At 38.7% G+C, this 25,329-nt stretch overlaps 1 protein-coding gene across 5 annotated transcripts in view; it reads left to right on the top strand.

Annotated features, from left to right (window-relative positions):
* Window positions 1-638: 638 nt before the first annotated feature.
* The window catches only part of NINL (ninein like), a 191,251-nt gene continuing 166,560 nt past the window's right edge, over window positions 639-25,329 (top strand). The window contains exons 1-2 of one of the 5 annotated variants that reach the window (XM_081291939.1): window positions 863-968; window positions 20,562-20,591. The gene's annotated coding sequence lies outside the window, so the exon portion shown is untranslated. Of the gene's footprint in view, window positions 969-20,561; window positions 20,592-25,329 lie in introns of all 5 variants that reach the window. The other 4 variants (XM_081291935.1, XM_081291937.1, XM_081291938.1 and 1 more) reach the window with 4 other exon arrangements.

Genomic DNA, 25,329 nt, shown 5'->3' with positions numbered 1-25,329 from the left:
CCACTCTTGGGATTCACAAGCAGCTTCCACCCTCAGGCCTGCCCCAGTTTCCCAGACTTCATTTTAAAGATCACCTATTTCTCTCTGACCTATACTGGCCCACCTTCTGCACTCCTTAACCCTTGCTCCTGCTTTGCTTCTCGGTAATATTTATAACTATCTGATATTTTTTTCTACTTTTTATTTAGAGACAGACATTTTTCTTGTTTTTTGCACCACCCCCGCATTGTTATTGCTGTGTTCTCAGACCTTAGGACAATGATTAAATATATATTGATTGAATATATGATGGGAAAGCTAGTAGCTAAGTTTTGTCTATCCGTTTTTCTCAATTGTGGGTCTGGGGTTCATCCCTGGTTGGTCTGCCTCCTGCCCTATTTCCAAGACTTGTGAGTAGCCCAACCCCACAGAACACATCTGCGAGACCAGATGGGGTCCCACTTCTAGAGGCTTTAAAGTTTGAGGGAATGTTGCCAGCGCTGTATAGGCTGCTTCACTACCCTCAACCCTCTCTTCAGGGCTCCGCGTGCCCCGCCCCGTCCCCGCCCCGTCCCCGCCCCGTCCGCGCTCCTCCTCCTCCTCCTCCTCCTCCTCTTCACCCTTCCTCCTCCCGCTTCTCTCCCGCTAGGCCCCGCCCCTCCCGGGAAGGATCTGCAAGAACCCGGGTGGGGGCAGGGGACGGGGGAGAAGCCTGGAGGCGGGACCAGAGCGGCGCCGCAGCCGGGGACACAAAGAACTGCCGGCTGGACGCGGAGTGGGAGCGCGCGCCGGCCAGCGTCCCTGGCCCCGCGCGCTGGCGGAGAGCCGAGACTCCCACTCACTCCCCGGGTGAGTCGGAGCCCGGGCGTCTGCGGGCGTTCGCGCGTCCGCTTCTCCAGTACCTCCTGGCGCCGCGCGGGGTCCGAGTCCTCACACCGCCCCCAGGTGCGCGGCCGCTGGGACTTCTTGGGAGCACCAAAGCAGACACGGTAAGTCTGACGTAGTGTCCTGTTTTTTCTGCCACCTTCTGGGCTGGGGAGGGAGTGATTACCACTTTAACTTACAAGTGGGAGTCCTGGTGCTTGACTAAACTTTTAAAAACCAGGTCTTCCGTGGATCGCCTTTCCGAAGTGCCCGTGCACCTTGGAGTACTTTGTGTTCTGGCCCCTTGTGAAGGGACCATTCAGCCACCTTTGCAAAGAAGGGGTCAAACTGATGGATGGAGCTGTGGTGGTCTTAAGTACCTGAGGCTGGACCTTCCTCCTCCTCATACCTCGTGTTGCTGCGTCTTGGAGTGCCAGTGCTGGGGACCCCTACTCTGCCCTTCTTTTGGAGGGTGTAAGGACCCTGTGCTTCTGAGCTTCTATTGACGCCCAGTCATTGCGCAGCATTCTCTCCTGTGGCCCCTCCCACCACAAAGTTCTTACCTGCTTCCTTTGGTAGTATTAACGAGTTTGTGCTTCGGAAGATTTTTGGAAATCTGGACACCACTCTTGGGTTTGGAGAAGACTGTTTGTTGGGAGTTCGGTTGTACTAGTGTTGCAAAATCACCCCTTTTCTCCCATCAGTGTGTCCAGTCACAAATCCCATGTTTCACACTCACATATTGGCCCTTGTATTAATGCCACATTGTTGGGCATTGTATGGGATTGTGTGTTTACACAGGATGGAAGTGAAGAGGGTGTTACGGTGTAAGGTTTGTTTCTGTTCTACCAGACAGGCCAACTTTGGGACCACAGAGAAGGTCAGAGAGGTACCTCCAGGAGGTTGTGATGCTTAAGGTCTGTAGTTGGGAGGAACTATGAGTGATGGTGTTTCTTCTCAGAACTCTTTGCTGTGATTTCTGGTTTTTCATAATGGATTTATGTTACTTTTAAAGTGAGGTGGAGGGAGTAGTGGGGAAAGATAGTGAAAGGTGTTTGTTTAACAGAATATTTGGATGAACAGTTTTATGTACTATGTGCAAGAGTGTGTGTATATTAAAAGGAAAATACTTAGATGGTTAGGGCAGCAGTCTACTATCATGTACTATCCCTGCTCCGTTTGACCTATACATTATCTAGTAGTGGCTTAAACTAACAGATCAAATTGGTTCACAGTCATGTGCAACATGTTTGACAGGCTACAAATATGATGGTGGTACCATAAGATTATAATGGAACTTAAATATCCCTATTGCCTACTGACATTGTAACCTTGTAGTGATTGTAATATCCTAGCTCCATGCATCAAGCATGTGTTTGTGATAATGCTGATGTAAACAAACCTACTTTGCTGATACTTGTAGGCATTAAAAGTATAATGGGTCTCATCTGTGCAGAATATGTGCTATAGCACTAAGATAACAACCCTAGCCTTGTAAATACTTGATAATAAGAATAAACAAAGTTACTGGTTTACCTAGTTACTATAACTATGCTTTCTGTGGTTAGAATGTGCTCCTTCTAACTTATGGGGAAAAAAAAGTTTACCATAAAACAATGTGTCACACTCCTGAACAGCAGCTCAAACACTTATATTTACCATATATCTTGATTTCAACAAGAGGCCCATCAAATTATTGACCTACATTATTTAGGTTTGTGTAAGTACACTCTCAGGTTTGCACAATGGCGAAATCACTTCAGTGATGCATTTATCAGATTGTATCCCTATTAAGTATGTGACTGTCATGTATTGACTGTTATTTTGTATCCTGTTACTGCAAACTGACTAGTTTTATATATGTGTGTCTGTGTGTGATGTGACTCAGTTACCTTATTTTGGGACTACTTTATAGATGCGTAATTTAGGAAGAAAATAAGTAATGATTTTGATGTGTTAGAGTTTCTCCAAGTGGTCATCATTTATTAGGGAAATCATTCTTGTAAAATACTGTGTTTTTAATACTTAACTGTATTTGGACAAATCAAAGTGGTATTTGTGTGTTTGTATAAAGTTCAGATTCAATAAAAATTGGAGGATAGTAGCTTTTTTTTTTCCAGAACGAGAAAATAGCAAGTCTTCTCTAAAGAATTTGAGCTTCAAATTAGAAAAGAGAACACTTTACAGAGAAAAAGTTAGGATTTAAAAATTTTTAAATTGAATTTATATAAACTTTGAATGGAACACTGATTTTCTCTAACTCATATTTGCTACATACATATTTGCAGTTTACAGGGCTGTTTGGAAGTGGGTGAGCGGATATGGTCATTTGCTAATGGCATGTTGTAAATCCTTTAAAATTAGCATGCTCTTTGTTCCAAATCTTTATGACAAACCATAAGTATCAAAGTATGAACCATAAGTATTCAAGAGCCCCCCTTTTATAGTGAGTGGCTTTAGATGCTGGTTGGTAGGTAGTGTATGAGGAGTCCCTCTGAACACATCCTTTCTACCTTGAGCACCTGACCTGTGAATCTTGTTATGAATAGGTGGTTTCTAGATACCTGTCTTTTTGTCCTGGCTCAAAAAAGATATGGAAGTGGAAGGCAAAAGTCAGAGCAGTGTCCTTACTTCACACTTAAACTGGGAAATTTGGGGAGTAGCTTCAGGTACCTGACAAGGCTTCCCAGCCTAGAAAGTTATTTCCGGTGCTGTGGCTACTTTGTTGTCTAATTCTGTAGTTATTCCATAAGTAGTTGAATGACAGTGGCTCTAGGTTTGGGTCTAGTTTAGTCCTTGGCTTTAAATACAAATTAGGAATTCAGGCTCAAGGCCAGGGGTTTGGTTAATCACAGCAGGAGGCCAGAACTTTGGGTCAGACTCTTGGGGTGAGGAAGCTGTAGTGGAAAGCTTGCTCTCAGTAACCTTGGGCCTCCTGGATTATGACTGGCACAGTTTGTGATTGAAGAGGATTCTTTTATGGAACTATAAAGCGATCTGAAGCTCTCTCTATTGTTATCCTGGTATCTCTCTATTGTTATCCTGTTCACCTGGATTGCCCTTTTTTCTCTCCTCTGGATTGTCCTTCCTCAGACTTCAAAAAAATAAAACTAACACATGTGGCTTCTCAGGTCCCAAAGGTTGGATATAGTCTCCTTTGAATTAAAATCATTTGTTAGTTTCTGAAGTACATCAGAGTCCTCTAGATAATTCTGATACACTCAAGTTTGAGATGAGAACTGATATATACTGATTTTTGTGCATTGAATGTTGTTTTGTATCTTGTTAGAGGAAATCAAGAAAACTGGCAAGTTTTGTATGTTTGTGTGTATTTGTATGTGAAGTGATACATCGTCTTCTAACTCAGCTACCTTATTTTAAGATTTACTTTGTAGATCCATAATTTGGATAGCAGATAAGTAATGATTTTGGTGTGTTAGACTTTCTCCAAGTGGTCATCATTTATTAGGGAAAGGCATTCTGTAAAAGCTCTAAGGAGTGCTGGGGGGTATAGCTCAATTGGTAGAGTGCTTGCCTTGCATGCACAAGGCCCTGGGTTCTAATTCCCAACACCACACACACACACACACACACACACACACACACACACACAAATGTGTTCTAGCTGGACACGTTGGCACACACCTGTAATCCCAGCAGCAGGAGAGGCTGAGGCAGGAGGATCGTGAGTTCAAATCCAGCCTCAGCAAAAAGTTGCTTAGCAACTCAGTGAGATCCTGTCTCTAAATAAAATGCAAAATAGGGCTGGGGATGTGGCTCAGTGGTCAAGTGCCCCTGAGTTCCATCCCTGGTACAAAATACAAACAAACCAAAAAACAAAAAAACTCTAGGTTTTTAAGGCTCCAGTAAAGATTTTTATACACTAGTTAGGGTGGTTTAACTGCCAGTTGTTGGGAAACCCATCTCAGTCTGTCTTAAACAGGGAGGCTCCAGAAGAAAAATCCAGGGCTTCAGTATTGGCTGCTCCATGGCTGAGCCAGCCGTTAGAGATCCAGGTAGTTCTTTTTGCATAGTGTCTGGTGGTAAAACTGCCTCACATCTGCAGGGAGAGGGAGCTTGGCTTCTGTGACTGTCATTAAGAGTAAGCAATAACATACCTGGTCCTTCAGCCAGGCTGAGAGCAGTCACAGACCATTTGAACCCCTTGATGTACATTAGGCCCCCACACTTGAAGGCTGGGAGGCCTAGGGACTGGGGGAGGACAGGCCTGGGTCCTTGGTTAGTGGCAAGCTTGTGTGAGTCCTACCACAGAGGTAGTATCTCTACTCTACTAGGGCCCCTGCACTGAGCAGGGTGCTATCAGAAATGGAGTCAAGGTCTCCGGGTGTTTTGTGTTTAAATTTTGAATGAGTGTTCACTATGTGCCAGGCCCTGTTCTCAGTGTTTTTTGTAAATTCTTTCATGTAGCACTCAGAGCAGTTCACTGAGCCAAGGTGTGCTATTGTTCCCATTTTGCAGACAGAGAGCTCAGCAGTTAGTGAGGTTAATAGCATACTTAAGGTCACATGAAGGTCAGGTTGCCCAGATCTGGACAACCTCTTTGTAGATTCCACATCCCCTACTGTGCTGTGTTGTCTCCAGACACATGGGATTTACACATTTCTCACTGCCTCAGAGTAACTAGATAATTTCTTTACTTTAAAAAGAAAATTATGTGTTTTCACATAAAAAGCCATAATTAATATGATCCTGTAGGTAAAGGGTACAGATGGGAATTCTTGTGGGCTTGCTATGCACATGCATGCCCACAGAAATAACATTTTAAAAAACTCAGTCTGATGTTGGCATTAGATCTGTAACAAACTTAAGCCTCCAGCAGCCACTACACAAAAAGAGGGTGTTGGGCTTGCCCTGCCAGGTACACCTCCCCAGGGCTCATTCACAGTGGAGGTCTTGGGGTCTCCTTAGGGTCACAGATGGCATTCAACCATAACAAGAACCAACAACATCAAATAATGTCATGAAACAGTCACTGATTTGGAGTTTTAGTTCCAAGGACATAGAGATTTAGGAATAGCTGTAAATTAAAAAATGAACGTAAAAGGTAAAGTGCTCAGTATAGACTTTGACATACAGGCTGTCACAACTCCTAGGAGTTCTGCTATCTGGAAGTCTCCACCTGGCTTGAAGTAGAAAGGGCTGAATTGCTGTCCATGTGGTCTCCAGGCTTCTAACCATGTTTATGGAAGTGAACAAAACCAAGCAGGGAAACATGGGCCAAATCACATTTCCCCACTGTGGGAGAGATGACAGAACCTTGAACAGACTGGGAAATGTGTGACCTACGTGGACAGGAGAGGAAAATAATACTCATTGCTTGGGGAAAACTAAGAGGGCAGTGCCTTCTACCCCAGGGATTCCCCAGGACAGGCTGCAGCTCCACCACTTATCCCCGGTTCAGGTGACCTTTTTCACTGCTCTCCAAGGATGTAAATGAAGAGACTGACTCCAGACAGGGACCATAAGGTGGATGCTCCATTTCCAAACCCCACAGCCCACACCAGTGGCCTCTTCTAGTTTTTTGTTTGTGCTCCTCAGAAAATTGCCTCACCAGGATGTTTGCAGCATCCTGACTGAAGTATTAAATCTAAGAAATATTAAATCTAAGAAATAGTTGATAGTGCACAACACCATGGAACTTTGAAATTAAGTAGTTTTTGTTACATTTTATTTTATTGGTGCTGGGGACTGAATCTGAGCTCTTCTGCACGTTAAACACATGCTCTACCACTGAGCTGTATCCCCAGTCCAATATTTTAAATTTCTACTAAATTTTCATTATTTCAAGTTGTATAAATGGTATTTGTACATTTTACTACCTAAGATTCTCATAATTCAGAATTTGCATAAAAGGTGATATCCTGCTGTGGACACCATCTTAACCAAGTGATCAAAGTTAGCATTACCAGCAGTGAGACATTATGTGCCTCCTTATGAGCTGTACCAGGATAGCACAACCGGACCCTGAGAGGATTCCTATTATACCTACCATAATAACCTAAATTATTCCCTTCCTCCTTCACTCCTTCCCTCCCTCCCTTTCTTCCTTCCTTTCTTTGCTGGGGATGTCACCCAGGGCCTCATGCATACTAGGCATATCTTCTACTGCTGAATTATACCCCCAATCCATAAGCTAAATCCAATTTTGCAAAGATTCCAGAAAACTCCATTTGTTGTAGGACATTCTACAAAATACCGGCCTATATACACTTAAGATTTTTCAATCAAGTTTAAACAACAACAACAAGCCTCAATTTTTTAAAGTTAAAAATATTTAAACTTTAAAAAGTTTTTTTTTAGTTGTAGATGGACACAGTACCTTTATTTTGTTTATTTATTTATTTAATGTGATGCCAAGGATCGAATCCAGTGCCTCCAAGCACTCTACCACTGAGCCACAACCCTAGCCCCTGAAAAAAGTTTAAGTTAAGAAAAAAATTCCAAAGTTGAGAAACACAAAGACTGAAGAACCATTCTATTTTAAAGGGATCTCAATGGATTGTATATAGTACATGACCCTGGAATGTATCTTGGACCTGGAACAAAAAAGAGTATAGTAAAGGATGTTGTTGGACAGTGGACAAAATTTGTATGTGAATGGGGAATTAAACAATAGTATTATGTCCATGTCAAATTTCCTGAGTTTGATCAATGTACTGTGACTTTCTTTTTGAGTTTACTAAATGCTTATTTAGGTATTTAGGAATATGGCATACAAAGTCTGAAACTTTATTTCAAGTGAAAAGGGAGGAGGGTGGGAGAGACATGGGAAAGATATGGAGGGAGTGAGAATGATAAAGTGGATATGGTAAATGAAGCAAAATGAGAAGCTAGCTGAGTAAGGGAATACTTGAGAATTATTTGTACTGTTATTGAAACATTTCTATAAATGTGAGATTATAGCAGAATAAAAAGTTACAAAAAGTGGGGCGGTGGATGTAGCTTAGTGGTAGAGTGCTTGAGGCCCTTGGCTTGATTCTCAACATTGTCAAAAAAAAAAAAAAAAAAAAAAAAACCTTACAAAAAGAAATGTCTGCCTGTTTTCACTGTGAGCTAAGTACCTTCTACCAAAAAATAATAATTTATTTTTATCTACTCTAAGATATACATTTTTCCTAGTATAACATTTCTGAAATTTGGGGGTACATATTAAATTTATGCTGTCTTAGCTTTGGTTCAGATTTTGACATCTGATTTTCTTTGTCATTTCTTAGAATCAGTGGCATCTTGGATTTGATGAAATATGATATTTTTCTCTGGCTCCATTGTCTAAAGAAGAGGAAAAAACGCTTCATATGTAAAGATTTCTCAGTCTCTCACACCTACATTTATGCATTAGACTAGTAAACTGCCTTTGATCATTTCTACCCTCTCATAGATATTGCAAACATTCCAGACTGAATTTCTATCCTCAGTCCACTTTTCCTCTGTGTTTTCAGCATTAGGGAACTCAGTTCTGATTTTTAGCAATGATGGCCCCAGAACATCCAAGAAGAGGGAGACCATGAGACACCTTGAAGTGGGGTTTGATGGGGTAGATAGGGTGGGTGTGAAGCCCTGGACCAGCCATGCCTCAGTTCAGATATTTGCAGGGGATACATTCTGAGAAATGCATTACTAGGCAATTTCATAGTGGTACAAAGAGTACTTGAACACAAACTAAGAGCTAGGATGTCACAGTGACATCATCTGATGGGATCATAGTTGTATATGTGGGTTGTTGTTGACTGGAAGGTCCTTATGCAGTGATGGCTCTACTACTTTTAGTTCTGCTCATTTCTTGAAATGACTTTGGTTTTCAGATATTTGTGCCTTGTTTTCCTGAGAATAGTTTTTCCAAGTCATTTAAGGTAACAGATAAGGTCTTAAGGTACCACAAAGCCCCAAAATTCTGTGAGTTAAAAATTAGGAGGACTAGGGCTGGGGATGTGGCTCAAGCGGTAGCGCGCTCGCCTGGCATGCGTGCGGCCCGGGTTCGATCCTCAGCACCACATACCAACAAAGATGTTGTGTCTGCTGAAAACTAAAAAAATAAATACTAAAAAAAAAAAAGAAAAAAAAATTAGGAGGACTTTTTAAGAAACATTTTATAAACCTGAAGCAGTGGTGGAGGCCTATAATTCCAGCTACTCTGGAGGGGGAAGCAGGATGAAAGAGTTCAAGGCCAGCCTGGGCAGTATAAGGAGACCCTATCAAAAAAAAAATTCAAATTAATTTTAAAAAGCTGTTTTAGAGTAGAATCATTAAATAATTAAAAAATAGATTCATGTTAGACAAATAGCTCTCAGAGTTTGGTGTTGGTGAAGGACTTATTTATGGTTGGTCTTCTCTATTTTCTGATTCCCTATACTCCCTCCCAGGAATTTCTTCATGTTATCAGTTCCTGGATGCTTGCAGGGAATTTATTCCTGCCAGGGACAGACATTTTGTATAGAATTTACAGTGTCCTGGTGATCCCAGGCTCCTGTCCCCTGTTGGTCCCTAGTCACTGCAGTGTTAAACATTTTTGTAGTCTCTTTAGTCCTTGAGCCCCATGTGTATCAAACTTAGAAAAGGTTCCATCCAACGCTTTTTTTTTTTTTTAATTTTTTTTTTAACATAGTGCTAAGGATCAAACCCAGTGCTTCATGCATGCTAGGCAAGTGCTCTACCACTGAGTCACAACACAGCCTTCAAAAAAATTTTTTTCCCTAGTGTTACAGAATCCTGTTTGGGGAAGCTTTGTATGAGCACAGGATTGTAACATTTTGTTTTAGTTTATTTTGTTTGGTGTGGATTTAAGTAGTTGCAATAGCAAACCACAGTGGTTTCCCCCTTGCCTGGTTTCTGGACTGCTGTGTTTATCTACATTTATGATGGGTCAGTTTTTGGCAATTCTGAATCTCTTTCAGAGACTTTGAGTTGTTGGTGTTGACACTGACCTTCACAGCAGGCTCATTCTTTAGAAGTAGAAACCCCAAATATTCAATCCTCTTTGGATTCTGTGGATTGTTAAATATGTATAAAGAGCAAAGAAAAGCAACCATGTGTGTCCTTAGGCTCCTAATTGAATGGCTGGAATTTCAGATAGGAACGTTGGATTAGTCATGAGAACGAGGGTAAATCAAATCGTTTTTAGGTTTTCTAGTAGATTTTATAAGCTGTTATTTTATAGGCTATTATTTTAGTTTAAGAGAATAGCCAATAAGAAAGGTTATTGCCTGGATTTGGTTTTTAAAAAATGTGTCTGTTTTATGACATATGAATAAAATGGATGCAGGATGGGGGCCGGGAGGAGGAGTGGGGCAGAAGAGGGAATGTTTGGTCATAACATTGCTTTTTTTTTTTTTTTTTTTCTGGTATCAGGGATTGAACCCAAGGCCGATTAACCACTGAGCCATATCCCCAGCCCTTTTTTGGTATTTTGTTTAGAGAGAGGGTCATGCTGAGTTGCTTAGGGCCTAAATTGCTGAGGCTGACTTTGAACTCACAATCCTCCTGCCTCAGCCCTCCCAAGCTAACAGGATTGGAGATTATTCAAGTTAGTGCTCTTTCCTTATAACTAGGTGTACTGATACAGATTCTTGTATGACATTAAGATTTTTCAGTTTGGTTGAAAGCCAAAGAGATAATTTCCCAGTATATTCTTAATTTCATAGAAAAAAATTTAAATGAAATATTTAAAACTATAGGTTTATATGCTATTAGTAGGCATGAGGCAGTATATAAAGGTTGGTGTTCTACCAACCTAGATGCCCTTCAATAGATGAATGGATAAAAAAATGTGGCATCTATACACAATGGAGTATTACTCTGCATTAAAAAACGACAAAATCATGGAATTTGCAGGGAAATGGATGGCATTAGAGCAGATTATGCTAAGTGAAGCCAGCCAATCCCTAAAAAACAAATGCCAAATGTCTTCTTTGATATAAGGAGAGTAACTAAGAACAGAGCATGAGAAGAAGATTAACATTAAACAGGGATGAGAGGTGGGAGGGAAAGGGAGAGGGAAGGGAAATTGCATGGAAATGGAAGGAGACCCTCATGGTTATACAAAATTACATACAAGAGGAAGTGAGGGGAAAGGGAAAAATAATACAAGGGGGAGAAATGAATTACAGTAGAGGGGGTAGAGAGAGAAGAGGGGAGGGGAGGGGAGGGGAGGGGGGATAGTAGAGGATAGGAAAGGCAGCAGAATACAACAGACACTAGTATGGCAATATGTAAATCAATGGAAGTGTAACTGATGTGATTCTGCAATCTGTATACGGGGTAAAAATGGGAGTTCATAACCCACTTGAATCAAAATGTGAAATATGATATGTCAAGAACTATGTAATGTTTTGAGCAACCAACAATTAAAAAAAAAAAGGTTGGTGTTCTAAATGAATGAGTTCTTTTATTTACCAGCTCTGCAACCTTGGGTATATTGCTTACCCTCTCTTTGCCTCTATTTCTTCATCTGTAAATTGAAGATAATTATAGTGCCTCCCTTAGAAAGCTAAATTCCCAAGTGCCTAGAAGTGTGTGTGGAACCCAATGAGTGCTCAAGAAATGCTAGTTTTGTATTATCAAAAGATTAATTGGCAAAATCAAGATCCTACTGAGAGGTCAAAGGTAGATGCATGTCTCCAGTGGTTCTGACCGGCCATAGACAGTTCACACCAGGATCTGTCCAGCAGGGAGGTGAGTGTTCAGAAAATCTCCCAGGGCCCTTTGTATTTTTCTCTCTCAATCTTTAAGATCACTTGACTGAAACAGAAATAAACCATAACACTAGTCCTACAAAGAGAAATTACTCAGAACAACAAAATGTGCAGACTCTTCAAACAATTAGAAACTTAGATCCTTAATTGAAAAGACTGTTAACTAAGATCCTGTCGTGACCTCCTTCAGGTCTGTCCTCATGTTTGGTGTATACATGTGTATTTTGTGGAGTTGAAGCCTGTGAGCACAACATTTCTGCTTTGTTTTACTAATTTTGGTGTTTTATTTTTAGATTTTTAGTTTTAATATATGGATGCTGAGATTCAACCCTAGGGCCTTGCTAGTTACATGCCCTGTCATTGAGCCACATCCCTAGCTCCTTTAGTTTTTGTTGCTCTTGAAGTTCATACTATGATGTACTGTTTCCCCTTTGTGTTAGTCTTTTGATTTTTTTTTCTGAGTTGTTACACTTTTTTTTTTTTTTTTTTTTTGGTGGTGGTACGAGGGATTGAGCCCAGAGGCACTCTATCACTGGGCTCTATCACCCTAACCATTTTTGTCTTTTATTTTGAGGTAGGGTTTCACTAAGTTGCCCAGGCTGGCCTCAAACTTGATAGCCTCCTGTCATTGGAATTACAGCTGTGTGCTATCACATTAGGCTCAATTAGGGATTTTTAAAGGAGCATTCTGTAAAGTTTCCAGGTCATCTTCTGTTTTGTATCTTTAGATATGAAACATTTACATCTTCCTTCCTATGTCTTGCCACTGTGGACTCAGGTTATGGTGGGCTGCATAGCAGTGGGGTTCTGATCTGATCCTCCCTGCTGGCTCCTCTGTCAATTTGTTTGTTGGAGGCACGCTGGAGGGTTGGGGCTGGCCCTGCTCTCCAGGCCCCACCAGACCTCTGTGTGCCTCTTACCTTGCCCTGCAGTGGAAAAATAGGGACACACTTCCTTAAGTTGTTTTACTTTGTGTTTGTGCCTATTAAACATTTGCTTATTTTTTTTTCCGTGCAAAAAAAAATGATGTCCTGAGGTAATCAGCCTCCTCTGCATGTCTCAAGGACATGGTTCTTCCAGGAGTGGAGAAGAGAAAGCAAGCAGCAACTTCATCCTCATTATCTGACTGACTGATCTGCTTATTGAGAATGTGAACATTGTAGTCCCAGTTCCTTGGGAGGCCGAGGTAGGAGGATCACACGAGTTTGAGGCCTGCCTGGGAAACAGCAAAATCCTGTCTCCAAAAAAAGCGTGAACAAGGAGGCAAAATAGTAAATACATACACCTTTTAAAGAGCACTCATTACTGCGGGGCATGGTGCCACATGCCTATAATCCCAAAATAACTTGAGAGGCTGAGGCAGGAGGGTCACAAGTTTGTGGCCAGCATGGGTAACTCAATAAGACCATGTCTCAAAATTAAAAACAAACAAAAATATTAAAAAGGGCTGGTCATCTATTTAGATAATAGAGTGCTTGCCTAGCATGCATGAACCCCTGGGTTCAATCCCCAGTTCCACAAATAATAAATGAATGAATGAATGAATAAAGAACACTTAGTACTTTTTCAGAGGAATAACCCCCACTTGCCCAGGATCTCAGACATTTTGGGAAAGAAAGGAAAAAGTTAGTGTCTAAGATCCCTCTGGAATCTCTGTCTTTTAGAGAACCAAATGCTCTCGCTAGCTGACTGCTAAAGCTCTGAGTGGTTCTGAGACCTATAATTACATTTCCATGAGGATAAGGGTAGTGGAGGTGCAGTTATCCTGCTTGCTTCAGCACAGCCCTCACTTCTCCTTCAAAGAGAAATCTAGGTTAATAGTCCTGGATTTCTCTGGCATCTCTCTCAGAATGTGTCTGCACCCACTTCTCTCCTGTCTCCTGTACAATGGCCTTCTAGGAGCTAGTGACCCACACACCTCCATTTAACAGGGCAGACCTGTCCTCCAGCTTCCAAGACTGTAGTGTGGCTTGTAGCTTCATGAACCAGCATGCCACACCAGGGCTGCTCCAACATGAGTAGGGCTGAGACTCTTTGGAGAACAGATCACAGACCCTCTGAGGTAAACATAAATATAAATATAAATTATTTTCTCTAATAAAACTAGAATAAACTACTTAGTACAACAACAGGATATTTCGTTGAAATCAAGTATGTTTTATTCAATTTTTTTTTTTCCTATTACAAGATAGTAGCCAGGATTTTGTGTTCCCTTGATTCCAGGGCATTAATGTTACGGGGCTGAAGACAGAAGTGTCTAGAGGAGCTCCTTCTTCACTATTTTTTTTTAGTTGACTTACATGAAATGTGTGTATACAATTTGAAGAGTTGGAACACACTTATAGATTTGTGTAACTGTCACCACAATGAGAATACAAAATGTTTCCATCATCCAAAAAACACTTTTACTGCCCTTTTGTGGTCATAACTGCTGCCAGCCACTAATCTATGCTCTGTCCTTACAGTTTTTCCATTTTAGAACGTCATATAAATGGAATCTTCCAGCATTTAACTTTTCCAAACTGGCTTTTTTTTTTACTGAGTACTTACTATATTGTTGCATTATTGATAAATAGTATTCTAGGTAAGGATGTTTATCTGTTGATCTGTTGGAGGACATTAGAATTGTTTCCAGTTTTGAGTGATTGAGAATACAACTACTGTAAACATTTATATGCAGGTTTTCTGTGAATCTGTTTTTATTTCTTTAGGGCAAAAACTTAGTTGGTAAATGGCATGGGATGTCTGTGATTGTTTTTTTTTATAATAAACTGCTTTCTTTCCAGACTGGCTGTACCATTTTTCATTCCTAATCCTGTTCTTACATATGACAGTTTCATTTTAAAATAAATTATAAAAGGTTTACTGTCCTCTCTTTTATTTTCTGGAAGATATTATGTAGAATTGGTGTTATTTCTGTTATGGTCTGAGCCTAATCAATATAGATTATAGATTATAAATTATAGATTATAGGTTATGAAATATTAATAAGTAGAATGATAGGATTATGTGATAAGTGTTATAAAATAAATAATGTTAAGCTGCTCTAGTTATAAGTTAAAAGAAGTAATCATGAAACTGTAAGACATAAAATTTAAGTTGTTAGAAATAAGATAAAGGACAGTCTAAGGTGATAAGTATAAGCCCATAGGTTAATATAGTTGCAGATAAGTGTAGATTAATGGAACAATAGTTAGGTACAAGGTATAGCTATGGGCAAGTATAAGTAATTATAGCCATAGTGACTCCATTTATATGATTCCCATGTGAAACTGTTATATAAGCTGTTTATAAGATGTTAAAAATCTGTATTTCATATGCTCACAAATGTGCTCGAACCCAGGATGTGGTTGTCTGTTTTTGCTCTGCTAACTGCTTTTTCAGTCCTTGTACCCTGCTTGCTTGCCTGCACTTACATTTTTCGAGGATGTGGTTTTTCTCCTTATAAACCCCATAGAACTCAGACCCAGGGCTATTCTTGGAAGAAACAATGTGGGTCCTGCAGGGAGCAGTCGCCAGCTGGCTAAATAAAGACTCTCCAATGTGGATAAATTTCAGACTGAATGTTTTCTGAGTGGTCAGCCCATAACATTTCTTATTTACATGTTTGGTAAAATTTTCTAGTAAAGTTATCTGGGATGGGAAATTTTTTTTAGAAGCTTTTAAACTACAAATTCAGTTTCTTTAATAGTTATAGGACTACTATTCAGATTATCTTCTTCAACTTGAAGAAATTATGATAATTTGTGGTTTTCAAAGAACTGCTCTATTTAGTCGAAGTTGTTGAATTAATGTGTGCAGAGCTATTTATAGTATTCCTTTTTATCTTTTTAACATCTACAGAATCTGTGAAGAAAAGATTTTTTTTTCTAATGATGGCAGTTCATATCTTTCATATCTTACCTGGCCTACTCTCCTTTCTCCTCTCTCTGTCTCTTGATTTATCAACTTTATTTATCTCAAAATATCAGCTTTGGGTTTTATTTCTTTTCTATTTTCTGTTTTCAGTTTTGTTGACTTATCTTTATTATTTTCATCCTTAAATTTATTTTACTCTTTCTTTATAGTTTCTTGATGCAGAAGTTGATGTTACTGGTTTAGTACTTTTTTTTCTTTTCTAATATAAGCATTCAGTGGGTAGAAATTTCAATCTGAGAACTGCTTTAGCTACATCTCACAGGTTTCTATATGCTGCATTTTCATTTTCATTCAATTTAATATATTAAAATGTTTTCCTTGAGATGCCCTCCTTGACCAAAGTATTATTGAGGAGTGCATTAATTTCCGGGTATATGTATGTTTCTTGTATCTTTTTTTTTTTGTTATTGGTTTTTAATTTAATCCTGTTGTGGTCTGATAGCATATTTTGTATGATTTATGATCTTTTAATTTTATTGATGTATGTTTTATGGTCCAGAATAATATCCCCAGCACTTTTTATTTTTTATTTTGAGTCAGGGTCCCAGTGTCTCACTAAGTTGCTTAAGGCGTCACTAAATTGCCAATACTGACATTGAACTCACAGTTCTCCTGCCTCAGCCTCCCAAGCTGCTAGTATTACAGTCATGTGCTGCTACTACCAGCTAGAGTATGGAATATCTTGTTGGGTATTCCACATGAGGTTAAGAAGAATGTGTATTCTACTGTTGTGTTCTATGAATATTGATGAGTTCTAATGAAGTAGTTTGTAAATGTCCGTTAAATGATGCTATTCAATTCATCTGTTATACATGATGATTTTCTGCATAATGAATGTATCATTTACTGAAAGAAGAGTGATGAAGTCTCCAGTTAGCATAATGTAGGTGTCTGTTTCTCCTTGCAGTTCCAGATTAGATTTTTGCCTCTTGTATTTTGATGCTTTGTTATCAGGCGCATAAATGTGAAGGATGGTTATATGTTCTTGGAGGAATGGTCCCTTTATCATTATGTAAATGTTCCTCTTTGTCCTTAATTTTTCTTGTTTTGAAGTCAGCTTTTGTCTATAATCACTATAGCTGTTTTCTTTTTTTTTTTCTTTTTTCCATTGGTGCTGGGAATTGAACCCAGGGACTCACATATACTAGGCAAGCACTCTACCACTGTGCTATATTTCCAGCCCTCCTGTTTTCTTTTGATTAGTGTTAGCATGGCATATCTTTCTTCATCCCTTTATTTTTTTAAAAAAATTTTATTTGTTTTAATTAGTTATACATGACAGTAGAATGCATTTATGCACTTTGATATACATAGATGGGATATAATTTCATTTTTCTGAGTGTATATGTTGCAGAATCATATTTGTCATATAGTTACATATATACATACAGCAATAATGTCTGTTTCATTCTATTATCTTTCCTATCCCCACATCTCCTTCCCTCCCCTCCTATCACTTCCCTCTACCTAATCTAAGGTAATGCTAGCAGCCACATATTAGAGAAAACATTCGGCCTTTAGTTTTGTGGAATTGGCTTATTTCACTTAGCATGATATTTTCCAACACCAACCATTAACTGTCGAATGCCATAATTTCACTCTTCTTTAAATCTGAATATATTCCATTGAATATATATACTACATTTTCTTTATCCATTCATCTATTGAGGGATACCTTGTTTGGTTCCATAGTCTAGCTGTTGTGAATTGAGCTGCTATAAACATTGATGTGGCTATGTCACTATACTATGCTGATTTTAAGGTCCTTTGGGTATAAACCAAGGAGTGGGATAGCTGGGTTAAATGGTGATTCCATTTTAAGTTTTCTGAGGAATCTCCATACTGCTTTCCATAGTGGTTGCACCAATTTGCTATTCTGAGAGGAGTGAGATGAAATCTTAGAGTGGTTTGACTTGCATTTCTCTAATTGTTAGAGATGTTGAACACTCTTGCGTATATTTGTTGATCAATTGTATTTGTTGATCAATTCTATTTCTTCTGTGAATTGTCTGTTTAGTTCTTTAGCCCATTTATTTATTGGGTCATTTTTTTTATTTTGTTTTGTTTTTGGTGTTTTTTGAGTTCTTTATATATCCTAGAGATTAATGCTTTATCCAAGGTGCTTATGGTAAAGATTTTCTCCCAGTCTGTAGGCTCTCTCTTCACATTATTTTTGTTTCCTTTGCTGAGAAGAAGCTTTTCAATTTGAATTCATCCCATTTATTGATTCTTGATTTTACTTCTTGTGCTTTACAAGTCTTGTTAAGGAAGTCATATCCTAGGCCAACGTGGTGAAGATTAGGGCCTATTTTTCCTTCCTTTAGGTATAGGGTCTCTGTTCTAGTACCTAAGTCTTTGATCCACTTTCAGTTGATTTTTGTGCAGGGTGAGAGATAGAGGTTTAATTTCATTTTGCTGCATGTGGATTTCCAGTTTTTCCAGCACCATTTGTTGAATAGGCTGGAAAAACTGGAAATTTATATCCTTCTTTTCTCCAGTGAATATTTTTGGCACCCTTGTCTTGTATGAAATAACTGTATTTATGTGGGTTTGTCTCTGCGTCCCCTATTCTGTACCATTGGTCTACAAGTCTATTTTGGTGCCAATACCATGCTGCTTTTGTTACTATTGCTCTGTTGTATAGTTTAAGGTCTATTGTGATGCCTCCTGCTTCACTTTTCTTGCTAAGGATTGCTTTAGCTGTTCTGGGCCTCTTATTTTTCCAAATAAATTTCATGATTGCTTTTTCTATTTCTATGAAGTGTGTCATTGGGATTTCAATAGGAATTGCATTAAATCTGTATAATGCTTTTGGTAGTATGGCCATTTTGACAATATTTATTCTGCCTATCCAGGAGCATGGGAGATCTTTCCATCTTCTGAGGTTTTCTTCAATTTCTGTGTTTAGTGTTCTGTAGTTTTCATTGTAGAGGTCTTTACCTCTTTTGTTAGATTGATTCCCAAGTTTTTTTTTTTTTTGAGGCTATTGTGAATAGAGTAGTTTTCCTAATTTCTCTTTCAGTGGTTCATCGCTGATGTATAAGAATGTGTTTGATTTATGGATGTTGAATTTATATCGTGCTGCTTTGCTGAATTCATTTATTAGTTCTAGAAGTTTTCTGGTGGAATTTTTAGATCTTCTAGTTATAGGATCATGTCATCATCACATAGTGATAGTTTGAATTTTTCTTTACCTATTTGTATCCCTTTAATTTCTTTCTTTTGTCTAATTGCTCTGGCTAGAGTTGCAAGGATGATGTTGAATAGAAGTTGTGAAAGAGGACATCTTTGTCTTGTTCCAGTTTTTAGTGGGAATGCTTTAAATTTTTCTTCATTTAGAATGATGCTGGCCTTGGGCTTAGCATATATAACTTTTACAATGTTGAAGTATATTCCTATTATCCCTAGTTTTTCTAGTGTTTTGAACATGAAAAGGTGTGTTGTATTTTGTCAGATGCTTTTTCTGCATCTATTGAGATGATCATATGATTTTTGTTTTTAAGTCTATTAATATGTTGAATTACATTTATTGATTTGTGTATGTTGAACCAACCTTGCATCCCTGGGATGAATCCCACTTGATTGTGGTGCACTGTCTTTTTAATATGTTTTTGTATGTGATTTGCCAGAATTTTATTGAGAATTTTTGCATCTATGTTCATCAGGGATATTGGTCTGAAGTTTTCTTTCCTTTGTCTGGTTTTGGTATCAGGGTGATATTAGCCTCATAGAATGAGTTTGGAAGGGTTCCCTCCTTTTCTATTTCATGGAATACTTTGAGGAGTATTTGTGTTAATTCTTCTTTGAAAGTCTTGTAGAACTCAGCTGAGAATCCATCTGGTCCTGGGCTTTTCTTGATTGGTAGGCTTTTGATGGCATTTTCTATTTCATTACTTGAAATTGATCTATTTAAATCATGTATGACCTCATTCAGTTTGGATAGGTCATATGTCTCTAGAATAATTTGTTGACGTCTTCAATATTTTCTATTTTATCAGAGTATGCATTTTCAGAATAGTTTCTAATTATCTTCTGTATTTCAGATGTGTTTGTTGTGATATTTCCTTCTTCATCTTGTATTTTAGTAATTTGAGTTTTCTCTCTTTTTGTCCTTATTAGCATGGTCAGGGTTTTATCTATTTTATTTGTTTTTTCAAGGAACCAACTTTTTGTTTTGTCAATTTTTTCAATTGTTTCTTTTGTTTGAATTCATTAATTTCAGCTTTGATTTTAATTATTTACTTCTTCTACTGCTTTTGGTGTTGATTTGTTCTTCTTTTTCTAGGGCTTTGAGATGTAGTGTTAAGTCATTTATTTGTTGACTTTTTATTCTTTTAATGAATGCACTCAATGCAATAAATTTTTCTCTTAGTGTTGCCTTCAGAGTGTCCCAGAGATTTTAATACGTTGTATCAATGTTTTAATTTCCCTGTAAGAATTTTTTATTTCATCCTTGATTTCTTCTACTCTCCATTCATCATTCAATTGTGTATTACTTAGTTTCCATTTGTTACAGTAGCTTCTATTTTTTTTATTTTATCATTTATTTCATAATTCCATTGTGGTCTGATAGAATGCAGGGTATTACCTCTGTTTTTTTTTTTTTTGTATTTACTGAGAGTTGCTTTGTGGCATAAGATATGGTCTATTTTAGAGAAGGAGCCATGTTCTGCTGTGAAGAACTATATTTGCTCATTGATGGATGAAATATTCTATATATGTCTGTTAAGTCTAAATTATTGATTGTATTATTTAGTTCTATAGTTTCCTTATTTAGTTTTTGTTTGAAAGATCTGTCCAGTAGTAAAAGAGGTATATTAAAGTCACCTAGTATTATTGTATTGTGGTCTGTTTGACTCTTGACATTGAAAAAGGTTTGTTTGATGTACATAGATACTCCATTGTTTGGTGCATAAATATTTGTAATTGTTATGTCCTGCTTATGTATACTTCCCTTAAGAAGTATGAAATGTCCTTCTTTGTGTCTTCTGATTAACTCTGCTTTGAAGTCTACTTTATCTGAAATGAGAATGGAAACCCCTGCTTTTTTACGAAATCTATATGAGTGATAAGTTTTTTCTATCTTTTCAGCTTCAACCTGTGGAGGTCTTTGCCCATGAGGTGAGTCTCTTGAAGACAGCATATTGTTGGATCTTGCTTTTTAATCCAATCTGACAGTCTGTCTTTTGATTGATGAGTTTAGGCCTTTAACATTCAAGGTTATTATTGAGATATGATTTGAATTCCCAGTCATTTTGATTTATTTCTGGTTTTTGATATGTCTTAGTTTCTCATTTGGTTGAATGTCCCTTTAGTGTAGATCCTCCCTTTGCTGGCTTTCACTTTTTTTCTTCACCTCATCCTCATGAAATATGTTGTTGAGAATGCTCTGGTTGTGAATTCTTTTAATTTTTGTTTATCATGCAATGTTTTAATTTCATCTTCAAATCAGAAACTTAATTTTGCTGGAAATAAAATTCTTGGTTGGCATCCGTTTTCTTTCAGAGAATGAAACATATTATTCCAGGACCTCCTAGCTTTGAGACTCTGGGTTGAGAAATCAGTTGAGATCCAAATTGATGTCCCCCTATACGTAATTTGATTTTTTTTCTGTCACAGCCTTTAATATTTTATCTTTATTCTGTGTGCTAGTTATTCTCATTATAATGGGTCTTGGTGTGGGTCTGCTGTAATTTTGTACATTTAGGGTCCTGTAAGCCTCTTGTATTTGATTTTCCATTTCATTCTTTAGGTTTGGGAAATTTTCTACTATTATATCATGAAAAGATTGTGCAGGGCTGGGAGTATAGCTCAGCTGGTAGAGTGCTTGTCTGGCATGCATTAAGGCCGTGTGTTCAAACCCCAGAACCACAATTTAAAAAAAAAAAAAGCCCTCTTTTTTTTTTTTTTTTGCACAAAAGATTGTGCATTCCTTTGGTTTGTATCTCTGCTCCTTCATCTATTCCGATCACTCTTAAATTTGGTCTTTTCATGTTATCCCATAATTCTTTGGTGTTATGTTGATGGTTTCTTACCATTTTCTTCACATGTTCAACTCTACTTTCAAGATTATATATTTTTTATTCATTGTCTGAGGTTCTGTCTTCCAAGTAGTCTATAGTCTGTTGATGATGCTTTCTATTGAATTTATAATTTGGTTTACTGATTTCTTCATTTCGAGGATTTCTGCTTGTTTTTTTTTTTTTCCTCCACAATCTCTAGGTCTTTATTGAAGTGGTCTTTCACTTCCTGTATTTTTTCTTTGATTTCATTGCTTATACTATACTTGACATATCAATTTAACTATATACAAACTGAACTCCTTTTTGGACATTTCTTCTACTGTGTTATCAGTGGCTTAGGTTGTTGAAGCATCTTGGTTTGTTTGGGGGTCTTTATTCCCTTGTTTTTTTTCATGTTGTTAGTGTGTTTTCCCATCTAAAAGTATGGACCTAAGGCAAGATAAATTCTACCCTGTAGACCTATAGTGTCCCTGAAGTTTTCCAGCGCTTCACCTTTACCGGTGAGACTAATATCAACAAGCACCCATTGTACACAATATATAGCCTTAAACACAATAGCTCTCCCACTAAGGTGTCTACTGTTTTATCGCATTGAACTAAAATGATGAGTTCAGTTACTATCTATAGTTCAAACAGAATATTTGTTACAACGATTTACAATTTCAAATGGTGGATGAGAGAACAGAGGTAGTGTAGCATGCAATATTTTCAAGGGAGGAAGAGATAAGCTAGAAGTAAAAATTCACAGAAAGAGTGGAAGAGGAGCCAACAGATTGGCTGTTGGTTGGAGAAAAGTTGGAAAGAAAATAGACGAGAGAGAGGAAGAATACAAAGAGAAAAGAATTAAAGACACAAGAATATCAATCAATAAGTATAAGTACATGAAAAAATGCTCACCATCTCTAGCAGTCAGAGAAATGCAAATCAAAACCACCCTAAGATACCATTTCACTCCAGTAAGATTGGCAGCCACTATGAAGTCAAACAACAACAAGTGCTGGAGAGGTTGTGGAGAAAAGGGTACACTTGTACATTGCTGGTGGGACTGCAAATTGGTGCGGCCAATTTGGAAAGCAGTTTGGAGATTCCTGGGAAAGATGGGAATGGAACCACCATTTGACCCTGCTATTGCCCTTCTTGGACTATTCCCTGAAGACCTTAAAAGAGCATGCTACAGGGATACTGCCACATCGATGTTCATAGCAGCACAATTCACAATTGCTAGACTGTGGAACCAACCCAGATGCCCCTCAGTAGATGAATGGATAAAAAAAATGTGGCATCTATACACAATGGAGTACTATGCAGCAATAAAAATGACAAAATCATAGAATTTACAGGGAAATGGACAGCACTAGAACAGATTATGCTTAGTGAAGCTAGCCAATCCCTAAAAAACAAGTGCCAAATGTCTTCTTTGATATAATGAGAGCAAATATGAACAGAGCAGGGAGGAAGAGTAGGAAGAAAAGAGTAACATCAGTGACTTGAGATGGGAGGGAAAGGGAGAGATGAGGAAAATTGCATGGAAATGTAGGGAGACCCTCATTGCTATACAAAATTACATATAAGAGGCTGGGTGGGGAATGGGAAAATAAATAAGGAGGGAGATGGATTACAGTAGATGGGGTAGAGAGAGTAAAAGGGAGGGGAGGGGAGGGGGGATAGTGGGGGATAGGAAAGGGAGCAGAGTACAACAATTACCAATAGGGCATTATGTAAAATTGTGGATGTGTAACCGATGTGACTCTGCAATCTGCATTTGGGGTAAAATTGGGAGTTCATAACCCATTTCAGTCTAATGTATGAAGTATGATATGTCAAGAGCTTTGTAACGTTGTGAACAACCAATAAAAAAAAAAAGACATAAGAATACAACAAAAATGCAAAACACCATTCATATATCATTGTCTTCCACACACTGATGTGTAAAAAACATCCTATTCCAAATATGGTAGAGAGATTAGTGAATCAAAAAATAAAATATATCTTGCTGGAAAATTAAACTGTCTCTCTCAGTGTTCAACAGTTTCTCAGCCCTGTCTCTACGTTCCTTGGGATAACCAAACCCAGATCATCCCTTGCAAACCTAGTCTCTGTCCCACCAGTCTGGGCTTCAGATACCTCAGGGCTCAGCCACACTGCAGTCCCATGATCTCAATGCTGCTCCTACTTTCTGAGAGACCATCAGGGATACACTAATGCCAAGGAACAACTCTGAGATGCCCCAGCAAGACAAGGGCCACCAGCACTCTCAGCAGGAAGACCTTAGGCTCCTCCAAACCTGCAGACACCCCTTCCCCCCCACTGTACCTGCAGGTCTCAGCTGGAGTCCCCAGAAAGAGGCTCTTATGGTGGTAAACCTGCTGGCACCCAGGCCCCAGCTGGTGTCCCAGAATGGGTGCATCCACATGCAACCAAACCTAGAAGCTCTCGCGAAGCAGTCCTGTGGTAGCAGGCTGTGGTAGCAGTCGTAGTGGCAGTGATTGTTAGGAGCAGGTAGAGGTCAGCATTAGTGGCTGCTGCAGTGGCAGCTGCAATTGCAGCTGTGAGGTCAGCATCACCAGGCCATCTCCAGGGGTCAGCAGCAGTGCTTCAGTTACATCCAGGGCAACGGTCTCTTCTGTAGTAGCAGCACCCAGAAAGAAGACCTCCAGACGATCTTAGGCTGGCAGCAGTGGAATAAGAGGCAGCCCCAATGGTAGTAGACATATAGGCCACGGGTGATTGACAGGAGGTTTCTGGTTCAGCAGCAGGGACCACGAGGTATCCTTGGAATTCAAGTCTGAGGTAACCAAGGCTGTGCCCAGAGAAGAGCCCTCCAAATCTACACTCACAGCCTAGTCTGTGTCTTTTGATTGGTATATGTATAGGTCATTCATATTGAAAAACATTATTGATTTAGTTGGATTAATTTCTAGTATATTTATAACTTTTATATTCATTGAACTTTATGATTTTAAATTATTTATTTATTTATTTTTGGCTCTGTCTCTCTCTTTTTCAGATTGGGACTGAGCCCATAGCCTTGCATATGCTAAGTAAATGTTACTCTACCACTGAACTCTACCTCTAGTCTGATGTCTCTGTGATATATATATATATATATATATATCAATATCACAAAAACTCAGATATATATCAGAAAACTCAAGGCTTCAAGACTTTCCTTCAAGCTGCTCAAATGATTCCAAATAAAGGTGTTCCTGCCTTGGCTGAAAAATGCCTCTGCATATATATATATATATATATATATATATATATATATATATACACACACACACACACACACACACACACACACACGTGACAACTAAACGTATGTATATTATACACATACATATATATTTGGTTGTCAATGGACTATTTATTTATTTATTTATATGTGGTACTGAGAATCAAACCCAGTGCCTTGTACATGCCAGGTAAGCTCTCTACCCTTGAGCCACAACCCCAGCCCCCCCCACCCCGGTTTTAATTGAGCATAAAATATGATTACATTTTCTTTCCACTCTTGGCATATCTCTTTCTCTTCTCGTCCTCCTCCTCCTCCTCTACCTCTTCCTCTTCCCCCATCTTTTCCTCTCCTCAATATTAGGAATTGAACTAAGGGCTCCCCACATGCTAGGCAAGTAATCTACTACTGAGCTACATCGCAGCCTTTTTATTTTGTGAGAGGATCTCACTAGATTTCCCAGCTGGGCTCAAACTTGGAATCCTTCTGCCTCAGCCTTCAGAGTAGCTAGTATTACAGGTGTTTGCCACCATACCTGACTTTCAGTTCTTTAAAAAAATTTTTTAATGATTGTCCTAGAGCTTGCAATAAACCTGTACAG

This window comes from Spermophilus citellus (assembly GCF_964194105.1).
Source record: "Spermophilus citellus genome assembly, chromosome: 4".
Taxonomy (NCBI): domain Eukaryota; kingdom Metazoa; phylum Chordata; class Mammalia; order Rodentia; family Sciuridae; genus Spermophilus; species Spermophilus citellus.
Note: the sequence above shows the minus strand (reverse complement) of the source record. Positions and strands in the feature narration are given on the sequence as shown.